The following is a 12,542-nucleotide window of genomic DNA, read 5'->3' on the forward strand; positions in this document are numbered from 1 at the left end:
CTAGTACAGACCATAATATTTCATTCTCCTATTGGACAGCGGTCCACAGGCGCCAAGGCCATGCCTCCAAAGTCAGGTTCAAAGTCACCGCCGGGGACATGCCTGGACATGAATGGTATTGCGCAAGGATATGAGACAGGAATAAAGCTGGTACTAGTTTATTCATCTAAGCGTATAAATACGGCGCAGGTGAATACAGAAGTATGTTACCCAATAAGTTGAAGCCTCACCCACGATACTACGTGCGGTGAAGTATGGCCTGTTTGGCCCCAAATAGAGCATTGAGACCGCGTGCGAATTAATAACTGAAGTGTCAGAGTTTGGCGCTATACCGTCGAGTGCGACATATTCTATTAAGTCAGTAATAGTCTAATTGTGTATAGTGTATCGTGCGGCTAAAGTTCTACAGTGACCAGCATCACCAACGTTTTCCTCGTATCAGCTAGAGTGCTTATCCAGGCTGGGCTGCTTTCATGGCGCTTTCACCCGAGGAGCCCTAGACGAGGACCGTGTGGACATGTACACTGGATTATCTACCCGACGACTGCATAGCCCTTTACGGCTGGATTATATTTGCTTTTGGTCCTGTGATTAATGGAGCGGAGAATCGCCGACGCCCACACGTGTGTGGGATTTACCCTGTGAGGAGCCACGTCGAGTCTGCCCCTCAGAAGCCTGAGGCAGGCTAGCTTTCTTCCCTGTGGAGCTACAGGCTACGGAGAACAGCTGTATTCGTCTGTGGATCAAGATCTTATTGCACCGTCTCCCGTACTCGGAGTCTCCTTATCATCGTTGACCCAGACTCTATTACCGACAAATCCTCTACCCTTGCTGGCTTACAACCGGGGGGACCCTTCCAGTATCTCCCGCTATATTACTAGTGTACCATAGATATAATTCCCTAAGATTCAGGTTGTATAATTACCTCCTGCGTAACCAGAGAATGGACATTCTTTATTGATTTGCCTACGCACATTCCTTTGCCTTATAAGCGCATTCAAAGTGAAATAGAGAAGTATATTATGTACCTTTTGCTGCAATAAATACTTAATTACAACTTTGTGTGGAACCGATTTCATTGTGGGAAGTGTTCATCATTATATATATCATGTACTGTATGGCCAGTAATTAAAGTGCATAAGACGGTAGTGGTTTAATGATACCATACTTATCAATACAGTCAGGGAATTGTACCTCTCAGTTACAATACACCTTTCCGCGGCGACGGGAAGTCCCGCCCCCCCGTGTTACTGTTTCTATGGTCTCCCAAGCTCTCCCAAATGTTCTCACAGGCACACTGAAACAACCACATGTCAATCGAACAACATGGATTCTCTCTTAAAGATTCCTGAAACTATTGCTATCAGTTATTTGCCCAATGCCGCTACTCTATCGAAGAGAGTTCTCCAGAAAGGCCTGAATTATTTTACTCAAGGATATATCCATGAAATTAGGATTTCGGACGGAGAAGGAGATGACAACGTCAAAGTTGATGCCAAGTGTTGGCGGTCTATGCGGAAGACACAAACGCCTCACAAACTCCACATTGTAATTCGTCAGGATACAATTGTGGAGTCCTACTGCACATGTAAAGCAGGGTGAGTATGTTAGTGGTCCCTTATTATAAAATTGTTAGAGTGAATGAAGATTTAAGCCTAGTATCTGCTAACTGCTAGCTACAATGGGCTAATCATCTAACGTTATGCTAATCACACAAATGTCGCGGTATGTAGGTGACAAATAAACCTTTGAATTTGAACTACTGTAATTAGCTAGCTTACCTTTAGTGTTGGCGCAGCTGTATATTGATGTGTGGAGTAGCTATCAACCATTTGATTGTTGCATGTGTATTTTCAGGATAAATGGACACTGTTCCCATGTCGTTGGCATTGTCAAGTCTCTTCAAGGATTCAAATGGCACAACTTTACCCATATACCAGAACAACAAAGTTGCACCAGCATACCACAGCAATGGCATGTCCCCAGAGGTGATAAAATACAGCCAGTACCTATTAACCATGTCGTGGTTGCAAAACCCTCTGAGAAGAGAAAGAGACGGCCAGTGGTGTGCCATGTTGACACTTCTTACAGGTAAAGTGGTAGTAATACACCCAACAGATATAATAAAGTGAACAAAGTCCATGAGTTACAATATCAAAAATGAATTTTATTAGTAATACTCTTTATAAGTTGATGTACATATAAAATTAGCTCATGAGACATCAATGTCAATGAAGAGAACACAATCTTAGAAGAATTCAGGATTCAGAAAATAGCATAGCACTGAAACTGCCCTCACCAAAATAATCAGTGACCTCAGACTAAACTCTGATGAGAATAAGGTCTCCATCCTTATAGTGGTATTCATAAAAAAAAGAATTGGAACGAAATATTACAAATTAAGTTTTTTATGACCTTGAACGTGATGCAATCTTTTCATGCACTGATGTGCCAACTCTGTCAGTTACCTAATAAGGCAGAAGGGTTAAAACATATATCAGAGGGAGGAAATTCTATGTTAAACTAGGAGGCCACATGTCTGAGATATATGACAACAACTATGGAGTTGCACAAGGGAGTTGCTTAGGTCCTTTACATGTTACTGCTGGGTGATATCATCAGAGGACATAATGTAGGTTTTCTATCTATAATTCTAATTATCGGCCCCAAAACAAAAAAATAAACGTTAATAAAGAACCTGGGAGGACTAACCCCTTGGATCAAATCTGAGGTCACAAGTCTCTGGGTTATCATAGATTCAGAACTGAACTTCAATTTTCATATTAACAAAGTGACCAAAACATCGTTCTTCCATCTCAGAAATATAGCAAAAGTATGACCAAGTTATTATTAATATATGCAATACATTTAATACAATATTTTAAATATTTACAGACTTCCAGCTGTAACAGAGGAAGATATTGCCCATCTACAACAGATGACTGGAACACCTTTGGCAACTATCCTGTCTACCAGTGTGCCAAAGATCACAACCCCTTTTGGAGAAGTCCAGATTGGTTCTGTACTTTCTTATCAGGTAATGCAGGTCTACAATTTCATTTATCAGTTACAAACACATCCTGTTGTAGGGTCATAAAACAACAAACTGACCATATCTGGTTTATCGTTTTGAAAAGGGTTGTTGGTATGCGATCTGAAAGGATTTTGTACGTCTTAACTTTACATATAAGACGCTCAATATGAACCCTGTGACGAGCAATCTTGTTAGTCAATGCCACATTTGACTGAGACATCTGAGAATGACCAGCAGCAAAAGGAGGGATATTCAAACGTAATCCAAGCTCTTTCAACTCGTCGTGTATTGTAAAACCCTTGTCAGCCATAACAGCATCACCATCCTTGATGTAACCATGAACTTTCAGTGTTTTAAGTAAATCATAAAAACCACTGCTTTCAGTAATCGCCTTATCGGATACAGCACCTGTAAATAACTCCGACACAAAAATGACAGACCCACTTGGATCACATCCAATCAATGCTTTGAGGGTTGTGCTTGACTTATAGTCACTATAAAGCTGACTTTGTAAAGCCAGTGCAGATGGCACCTGGGTCTTAAATTCAGTACCATCAATAATGACTAAAGTAGAAGGAAATTCCTTTCTAAAGTTTTCAGGCATGTTTTCAATAATAATGTCTCTATGAGGCCATATGCTAATTTGTCCAAATTTAAAATACATAAGTTCTATGCATGTATTAAAAACAAGTCCTGCAGACTGCATGGATACTCCAAATCTTTGAGACAAATCTTGAAGTCCAAAGTTGTGTCTTAACCTACACAATGTCAAGAATAGGCCATTGGATTTTCCTAGTGACCTCATGTCTTTACGGCCCTTTGCATAAGGTGCATCACAGCCAGCAGGCACAAGAAAATCTAACAATAACATGAATCTAACATATGTGATCCCAGTGTAGTACTTAAAAAGCCCTTTGATCTTTGTTTCTTTTTGGACAACACTTTGTACAGTACAGAATGTCTTTTTCTGAGCATCCTGTTCGAGAGACTGTATTATCTGTTCCTTTTCAAGAAGCTGCCCTCTCAACCAGGTTATCGTCCTCTCCTTCTTCTCCAGCTCTGACTTCAATCTTGCACCTTCCACAGCAGTGCCCAATACTTCTAAAGGGCAAACCCCTGGAAACAGAAATATTACAATTATTGTTAGGGAGTTTCCACATATACATGACATCACAATAATAACATTTAGCTTTTATTCTACAGACAAGAAATCTCAAGAAGAAAACAGACCCGGTTCCACACCAGAGGTGTGGAAATGTATCTGTGCACCAGCCATGTCCAGTGAAGCTTCCAGCGATCTACAAAGATCTGAATACTGCAGACACAAACCTGGTAGAACTGGAAGAACGCACTCGGGCCCAGGCTCTCTCAAATGACTGGTTTGAAGAGCGGAGGTCACGACTGACTGCTTCAAACTTTGCGAAAGCGGTAAACAGAAAATCTGCCCCAACAACAAAATTTCTGGAGAGTGTTTTCCGGTTGACATCCATTTGTGCCCCGGCTTTGGAGTATGGGAAAAGGAATGAGGCAAAGGCGAAGGCCAAATATCTGGAGGTTTATCCCGCCAGACATTTTCACGAGTGTGGTCTTGTTGTCAATTCAGAGTTCGATTTTTTAGGAGCCACACCTGACGGGAAGTTGTGCGACAATGGCGAGAGTGGGATAGTCGAAGTGAAATGTCCTTATAAGGCAAGAAACTGTTTGATATTGGAGGCTTGCGACAACTTCCCAGATTTCTGTTTACACAAAGATGAGGGGGGCAGTATTTCATTGAAGAAGACGCACGACTATTATGTGCAAATACAAGGACAACTTATGGTGACAGGCTGCCAATTCTGTGAATTCATAGTTTTTACGCAGAAAGATATCTTTGTGGAAAGAATATTCCCAGACATACCATTTATGGAAAGATTACTGCACAGACTTGCTGCATTTTTTAAAGATCATGCTTCTCAGTTCCTAAAAGAAAGGTAGACCCTTACATTCTCCTTCAGTCTGAGTAGCTGTGCACGTCTGTGTAGCTGTATAACTGAGCTCCGATTGGTGGTTGATGACATCCAGAGAGGGATTGATGTTCCTGTGAAGTATCAAAATCATAATCAAATAAATGCACTTTAATTAATAAATCCATGTTGTTCATTAATCATAACATTTGGTCTCAGTATTATTTATGTATTGTTTGATTGTAACAAGAACTTGCAGTATCTTTGGTTCACAAATTAATACTAGATATGAGCATTTATAACAAATTATTAAATGACATCTGATTCACACATGCAAATGGTGTTTTTAGTTAGTGATTCACATCTTCACTAACACATCACAATATTCAGACAATACCACCTATAAGGACTTTGACAATACCCAGTCTTCAGGACTTACAAGTTAGTATTTTCCTGCAGTAGTTCTTTTTTAGATGGGGGGTTGTCAGGATCAAGCAGGCGTCTTTTCTTTGGCAACGGACGCACCGACTTACATGTGGTCCCATCAGCTTTTATAGGGTCTGGATATTGCACAGTAGGTCCATCCCCGCCAACAAAATGCTATAAGGTGAGATAGGCATGACAGAGAAGAGAAAGTGGATCACAGATATTGTAAGGCATTCAGGTTACTCATGCTAGCTGATTGAAAACTGTATTAACAGATTGCAGAATGGGTACAATACAGTACAGCTCAATACACATAATAGTTAAGGGGATGCAGACCAGAGAAAGACTTTAGTCTTGTTTACATCAGGGTCCCCCATTTTCAATTCATAATGACATTTATGTGTTATGACATACACAACAGATATATAGCATGACATTTATGACATACAGATACAGTACTGTTACATTTGTGACATCCAAGATATGCAAATATACAGTACTGTTAAAAAGATATCCTAACAGGAAATATATACATACGAGGGGGAGGAAACTGTACATTAGGAGGGGGGGTTTGGACATTTACAGTACACTAACATTTAGCTAACGTTAGTTCGGTTGTTAGAATCAACTGGACAACTTCCAATTCATAATTTTCAAGGGTGTTGACTAAGTAGCTGTAGATGTAGTTTTCCTTCAGCTCATGAACTGATCGGAATGTTTTCGGAGACTCTTTTTGGCAACGTTAGGTTAACGTTAGGTTAACCATGCGTTAGCATTAGCTATGAATAGCTGGCTACCTAACGATCGGCTAGCCATCTATCTATCTATCTATATACAGTATATATAAGATAACAAGTGATGACTTCTGTTTAACTCAAATGTTGAAGCATATATTACTGAAGCATATTTTTCGGGCTTACCGTTGAGCATACAGCCTTGTTCTTGTTGATCTTGTCCACATTCAGCTGTGTATGGGGCCGTCCACAAGCCTTAATCCACTTTAAAAAAAATTCCAACTGTGTTTTAGGCTTTGGAAAATTTATAAAACGCGCTCCCTTTAGTCTTTCTGGATATCTCTGGTCATTATTGCACGTTCCCCAAGCACATCTAAGAACCATTTTCTCGACAACAACAATGCAGGACTGGCTGGCTATCTGTGAGACATCATGGCGGCTCTATTTCAAGGGGCGCGGCCTTAAGAAATCGGGCAATCTTATTGGTTATTATTCTCTGTGTGATTGACAGCGGGGAAAGGTCTATTGGTCCTTCGAGCCGGAGGGTAACTAGTGTAATATTAATATAGTGGTATTAATATTGACATGGCCAATGATGAACACTCCACAAAACGGTTCTCCTAAAATAGATCGCCTGCAGCGTAGACGGCAGACACCTCAGTACTTAGAGGATTACGTTGCCAATATACCACCTAGCTTTCTACAGACGGTAAACGCGGAAAAAGTAGATAGTAAAATTATGTCCGACCCTATCGACCAGGCTACCCCGCCAATAGAGGCCCTAGTGGGTTCTAACGTAACTGACCAAGCTCACGGTGGGGACCAGGAGGGACCTGACATGACTTTACCCCCCGCCAAGACCGAAGAAGTAGTCCCCGGAGAGCTCCAGGATAAAGACAGCCCTCCAGGGATGGAACTCGACCCACTACAAGAAGAGGCGAGCACCCCGGAGATGGATCTCCTCGACTCGCCACAGGAGAACGGATCTCCAACGAGTACTACCAGGAGCGGATCACCTCAACCAGCGTCTTCCCCCAGCGAGGCGGACAAGATGCTGGCACAGGCCTTCATCGCCAGCCTGGCAGCCTCAACAGAGCGCGATCGACTCCAAGCACAGACGCTTAGTGAGCGCGAACATTCTTCCATGGAAAGAGAACGCCTTCAAGCGCAGCAACGGAGCGACGAAGATCGTACACGTCTAGAGATTAGACGCCTTCAGACGGAAGAGAATATGGGAAGAGACCGGGCCGAAGCCCAGCGCGCCGCCGCCGAAGCCCAGCGCGCCGCTGCCGGTGCCCAAAGAGAAGCAGAGCGCGACCTCGCTCTCACCAAGCGCGAAGCCGAGCGCGACCGATTACAAGCGCAGATAATGGAGCAGCTGATCACCAGGGCAACACCCCCTCCCTCCGCACGGGGCTCCAGGGCCTCGTCAAGACAAGGGTCAAGGGCACCCTCCCCGACCCGATCAAGCGACCCTGAGCCCGACCACCAGAGAGAGCCTATACCCCCCTCCGAACCCCTTCCCCGTCCGGTCCAAGTGAGACCCAGCTACAAGGAAGAAACGGTCTACACCGCGGAGAGGCTAAATAGACGACTACAGGATCTAGATGACCTGCCAGAGGAAGAAGAAGAGGGAGAGGAGGAGAGTCAAGCCCAACAGCAGCACAGTACTCCACAGGACCAGGAGGTCCAGTACAGCCCAGGCTTTACCCCCGCGGCTCTGCGCTACAGACCCCCGACTCAATTCACGGGTGAGCTTGACGCACGACCAGCCCCGAGGAACAGCACCTGGGTACGCGGGCCATGGTATCCAGCAGGTACCAGCCCACCAAGAGGCGTAAGAGGAGACTCGCCTAGGAGGCCTCTCTTCCAATGCTCACCGATGTGCCAGCCATCCATGGCATCATACATTGGCACACCGACGTTGCCGGACTTCACACACGAGAACAGAGCACAGTACACAGAGCTACGAATGTGCTTAGAGACAATGATGTCCGATGTAGCTGATGAACCGTACAAATATGCTATCCTACTGAAGCACCTCAAGGTGCCCCGAGCGCACAATATAGCGCTGGCCTATGCCACCTCTACTACCCCATACACCGCGGCTCTAGCAGCACTCGACCAAAGATATGGACGCATATGGGACTACGTAATAAGAGATAAGGCATATTGACCGCCTACCCCCAGCCACAGACAATCGCTCACTAGATGACCTGTCTATCAAGGTACAATCCCTGGTAGGGATGCTGGGGGCGCAAAGAGAAAAGGGTATGCACGAACTGTACGCGAACTCTAATGTCGAGAGGATTTTAGAGAAGCTTCCGCCCGCCCGACAAGAGCGATTCAGGCGGCAAAGAGACCACCGTGATCCTAACGGTCCCGAGCCATCCCTCCTAGACCTAGCCGACTTCCTGGCGAGAGAAGTCAACAGCCTACGGTTGGATACGTTCATGCGGAGCACACCAAGCTCCAGAGAGGGACCTAGGAGAGCAAACGATGGCCGCAGATTGGTGACCGTCATGCACCAATCAGAATCAGTACCGAGCAGCAAGAACCACAGTACCCCCTCGATGAAAGAGAAGTGGAAGATGGTGTGCCCGTACTGCGAAAATGAACACTGGCTGTCACAATGTGACGCGTTCAAGAAGATGACCGCCGACGAGGTGAGTCAATGGATAAAGTCCAACCGACGCTGTTACCGATGTGCGCGCAGTCACATGGCAGCCGATTGCCGCTTAAAGAAGAGGTGTAGTCGGTGTGACGGAGCCCACCTAGACGTCCTACACGACAGTAACAGAAGAAAGCCTGCACCCTCAAGCAGCACAAAGGCAAGTGTTATGTACATTGACCCCGCCAGCAGCGGGGGCGCCCGGCTGCTCTTAAAGGTGGTCCGCGTAACATTGAGTTACCAAGACAAGGTCATGGACACTTACGCCGTCCTTGACGACGGGTCAGAGAAGACCCTTCTCCTCGCGTCCGCTGCGGCCCAGCTGGGGCTGCGGGGGAGCGAAAACCAGATGACGATTCGGACAATAAGAAGAGATCTAAAGACGATAAAGGGCGAGAATGTCTCCTTCACTATCGCAGCAAGCGGGCAGCCAGAGAGACGGTATAGGATTACTAACGCTTTCACCAGCCAAGAAATAGGCCTGTCGCAGTACACCTACCCCATCGCCAAGCTGATGGATAAATATGTGCACCTGCGTCAACTACCTATACCGCTCATAGACGGTGCCACCCCGACCCTGCTGATAGGCTCCGACCATGCAGACCTCATCGTCCCGATGGACCGGGTCCACACAGGGCCCAGAGGCTGTCCTGCAGCAGTCGAGACCCGCCTAGGATGGACACTACAAGGCCCCCTCGCTAGGTCCCTTAACCGAACAGCAGCCACTAGCTGCCTCCACTCCAGAGTGACAGAAGAAGACACCACCCTCCTACAGCATGTCGAGAGGCTATGGACACTAGAGACAATGCCCTTTAAGAACGAAAAGAAAGACATTCGTTCCAAGGAAGACACTTACGCTATAGCCCTCCTCGAGCAGGGGACAAAGAGAGTCAAAGTCAACGGAGTGATGAGATACGCAACTCCACTCCTGAGGCGAGAGGGTATGCCTACCTTCCACGCCCCAAAAGAAGCGACGGAGCGGTATCTATTGAACACAGAGCGGCGCCTAGCCAGAGACCCCGCTCAAGAGACTGTGTACCGCGCTGAGATTAACAAGCTAATCACAGCGGGACACATAAAGAAAATTGACATTAAAGAGGCCGATCAGACGACCGAATCATGGTACGTGCCGCACCACAAAGTCCACCACAACGGCAAGGATCGTATTGTGTTCAACTGCAGCTACCAGATCGGATCACAAAATCTGAATAAAGAGCTCTTGCCCAGCCCAACACTCGGCCCCTCTCTACTAGGCGTGTTACTACGTTTCCGCCAAGACAAGGTGGCCATCAGCGGCGACATCAAAGGGATGTTCCTGCAGGTGAGACTAGTGGAGGAGGACAAGCCCCTGCTGCGGTTCCTATGGAGAGAGAGGATCGGGGACGAGCAACCAGCCATCTATCAATGGGAAGTCCTCCCTTTCGGAACCACATGCAGCCCATGCTGTGCTACGTTTGCACTGCAAAAACACGTCGCAGAGGACCCAGCAGCCGATGAAGAGGTCCGACAAAGTGTAGGAAATAGTTTCTACGTGGACAACTGTCTGCAAAGCGTCTCGACGCCAGAAGAAGCCGAGGCCCTTCTACTCAAGCTCCGCGCCTCCCTGATCAAAGGCGGCTTTGATCTCAGGCAGTGGGCCAGCAGCGACCCGCAAGTATTGCGCAGCCTCTCCCCCGAGGACAAGGCAGCAAGCAGCGAGACCTGGATGGCGACCATCCCAGGAGAAGTCCAAGAAATGACATTAGGACTAGTCTGGCGCTTCAAAACAGACTCGCTCCATTATAAACACACACCCCTGACCAAGGAGCAGGGAAGGTCGACTGCACTACCGACCACCAGACGGAGTGTATACAGAACACTCGCCAGACAATATGACCCGTTGGGATGTATTCTACCTTACACCACCAGGGCAAAGATGATTGTAAGAGCGTTATGGGACAAGGACCAGGGCTGGGACGACCCCATACCCGAACACCTTGCATCCACATGGAGAGAGTGGGAGACAGAACTCAGCTCACTCCCAGGTGTCAACATACGCCGCAGCTACTTCCCACCCACAGTGAGGCCGGAGATGTGCCAGATGGACCTGCACGTCTTCAGCGACGCCTCCGAAGTAGCCTACGGTTCGGTGGCCTACTTGCGTGCCCGAGAGGAGGGAGGAGAAATACATACTGCTTTCATCCTGGCTCGCTCAAGAATAGCCCCACGCAAGCAACAATCTATCCCGCTGTATGTAAAGAAAGGAAGAGGAACCGAGAAGCGGTCAAGTCAAGTCAAGTCAAGAGTTTTAATTGTCACGGCATACAGGTATACAATGAAATGCGGGTGGTCTTGCCCGCAACGATGTGCAATACAGTGGTACATATAATAGAATCAAAAGAAGAAACACCATTGTGCAGTAACAGGTAGCAGGTAACATGGAGTGACATCTCGGTATCTGTACATAGTTATTTACAGAGCATGTGGGACATGCTAGTTAGCTTTGGTAGTGCAATACACTGTTCCTGTTATTCTAATTTAAAGTGTCCTTTCCTTTGGCCATAAGTGTGCGTGTGTGCGACATGAGTGTGTGCCCGCTCATGTTAAAGTGTTAAGTGGCTGCTCGTGTGTGAGCGTGCACAGTGTGCGTGTCGTGTGTGTGTTCATGTGTGCTTGTGTGTGGACAGTTCAATGTTCTGAGCACTCAATGTTCATTGTTCATGGCTCTGATGGCCTGGGGGAAGAAGCTGAGCCTAAGCCGCTCTGTCCTAGTAGCTGGGGTTCGCAGGCGTCTGCCTGACCTCAGCAGCTGAAACAGGCTGTTATTGGGGTGGTGAGGGTCTTTCATTATCCTGCAGGCTCTGGATTTGCACCTCTTGTTGTATAGAACCTGCAGGGGGGGTAGTGCAATACCCGTGGTACGCTCGGCTGAGCGCACCACTCTCTGTAGGGCCTTCTTGTCCTGTGCCGTGCTGTTTCCATACCAGGCAGTGATGTTTCCGGTCAGGATGCTCTCTACAGCTCCTGAGTAGAAGGACTGGAGTATCTTCCCCGATACTCTGAACTTCCTTAACTGTCTCAGGTGGTAGAGACGCTGTTTCGCCTTCTTTACTACTGTTTCTATGTGTGTTGACCATGTCAGGTCCTCTGAGATGTGGACCCCCAGGTACTTGAAGCTGCTCACCCTGTCCACGGTAGCCCCGTTTATCATCAGTGGTGTGTGTGTCTCCTGCTGTCCTCTCCTATAATCCACGATCAGCTCCTTGGTTTTGCCAATGTTCAGGAGCAGGCTGTTGTCCTGGCACCAGCGTTCCAGTACCTCAACCTCCTCCCGGTAGGCCTTCTCGTCGTTGTCCGAGATCAGCCCCACCACCACCGTGTCATCTGCGAACTTCACTATGGAGTTGGAGCTGAACTTGGCCACACAGTCGTGTGTGTAGAGTGAGTACAGCAGGGGGCTCAGAACACAGCCCTGGGGGGACCCGATGCTCAGGGTGATGGTGTTGGAGGTCTGACCCCCCACCCTGACCGCCTGGGGTCTTTCGCTCAGAAAGTCCAGTACCCAGGCGCTCAGGGCGGAGCTCAGACCTAGCTCGATCAGCTTGTCCACCAGTCTGGTGGGGACTATGGTGTTGAACGCTGAGCTGTAGTCAATGAACAACAGTCTCACATAGCCCCCCTTCTGACGGTCAAGGTGCGAGAGGGTGCTGTGCAGTACCTGGGAGACCGCGTCGTCGGTGGACCTGTTTGTCCTG

The 12,542-nt window shown here is 47.1% G+C and overlaps 1 long non-coding RNA gene across 1 annotated transcript; it reads right to left on the minus strand.

The window, feature by feature from the left end:
- Positions 1–3,479: 3,479 nt before the first annotated feature.
- Positions 3,480–6,408, minus strand: LOC311231428. Its single transcript, XR_014619868.1, has 4 exons — positions 6,324–6,408; positions 5,417–5,577; positions 5,017–5,111; positions 3,480–4,150 (listed from the first exon to the last, which is right to left on the minus strand). It is a non-coding gene; the product is annotated as an uncharacterized lncRNA (long non-coding RNA).
- Positions 6,409–12,542: the final 6,134 nt, after the last annotated feature.

Source organism: Notolepis coatsorum (assembly GCF_963971535.1).
Source record: "Notolepis coatsorum genome assembly, chromosome: 1".
Classification (NCBI taxonomy): domain Eukaryota; kingdom Metazoa; phylum Chordata; class Actinopteri; order Aulopiformes; family Paralepididae; genus Notolepis; species Notolepis coatsorum.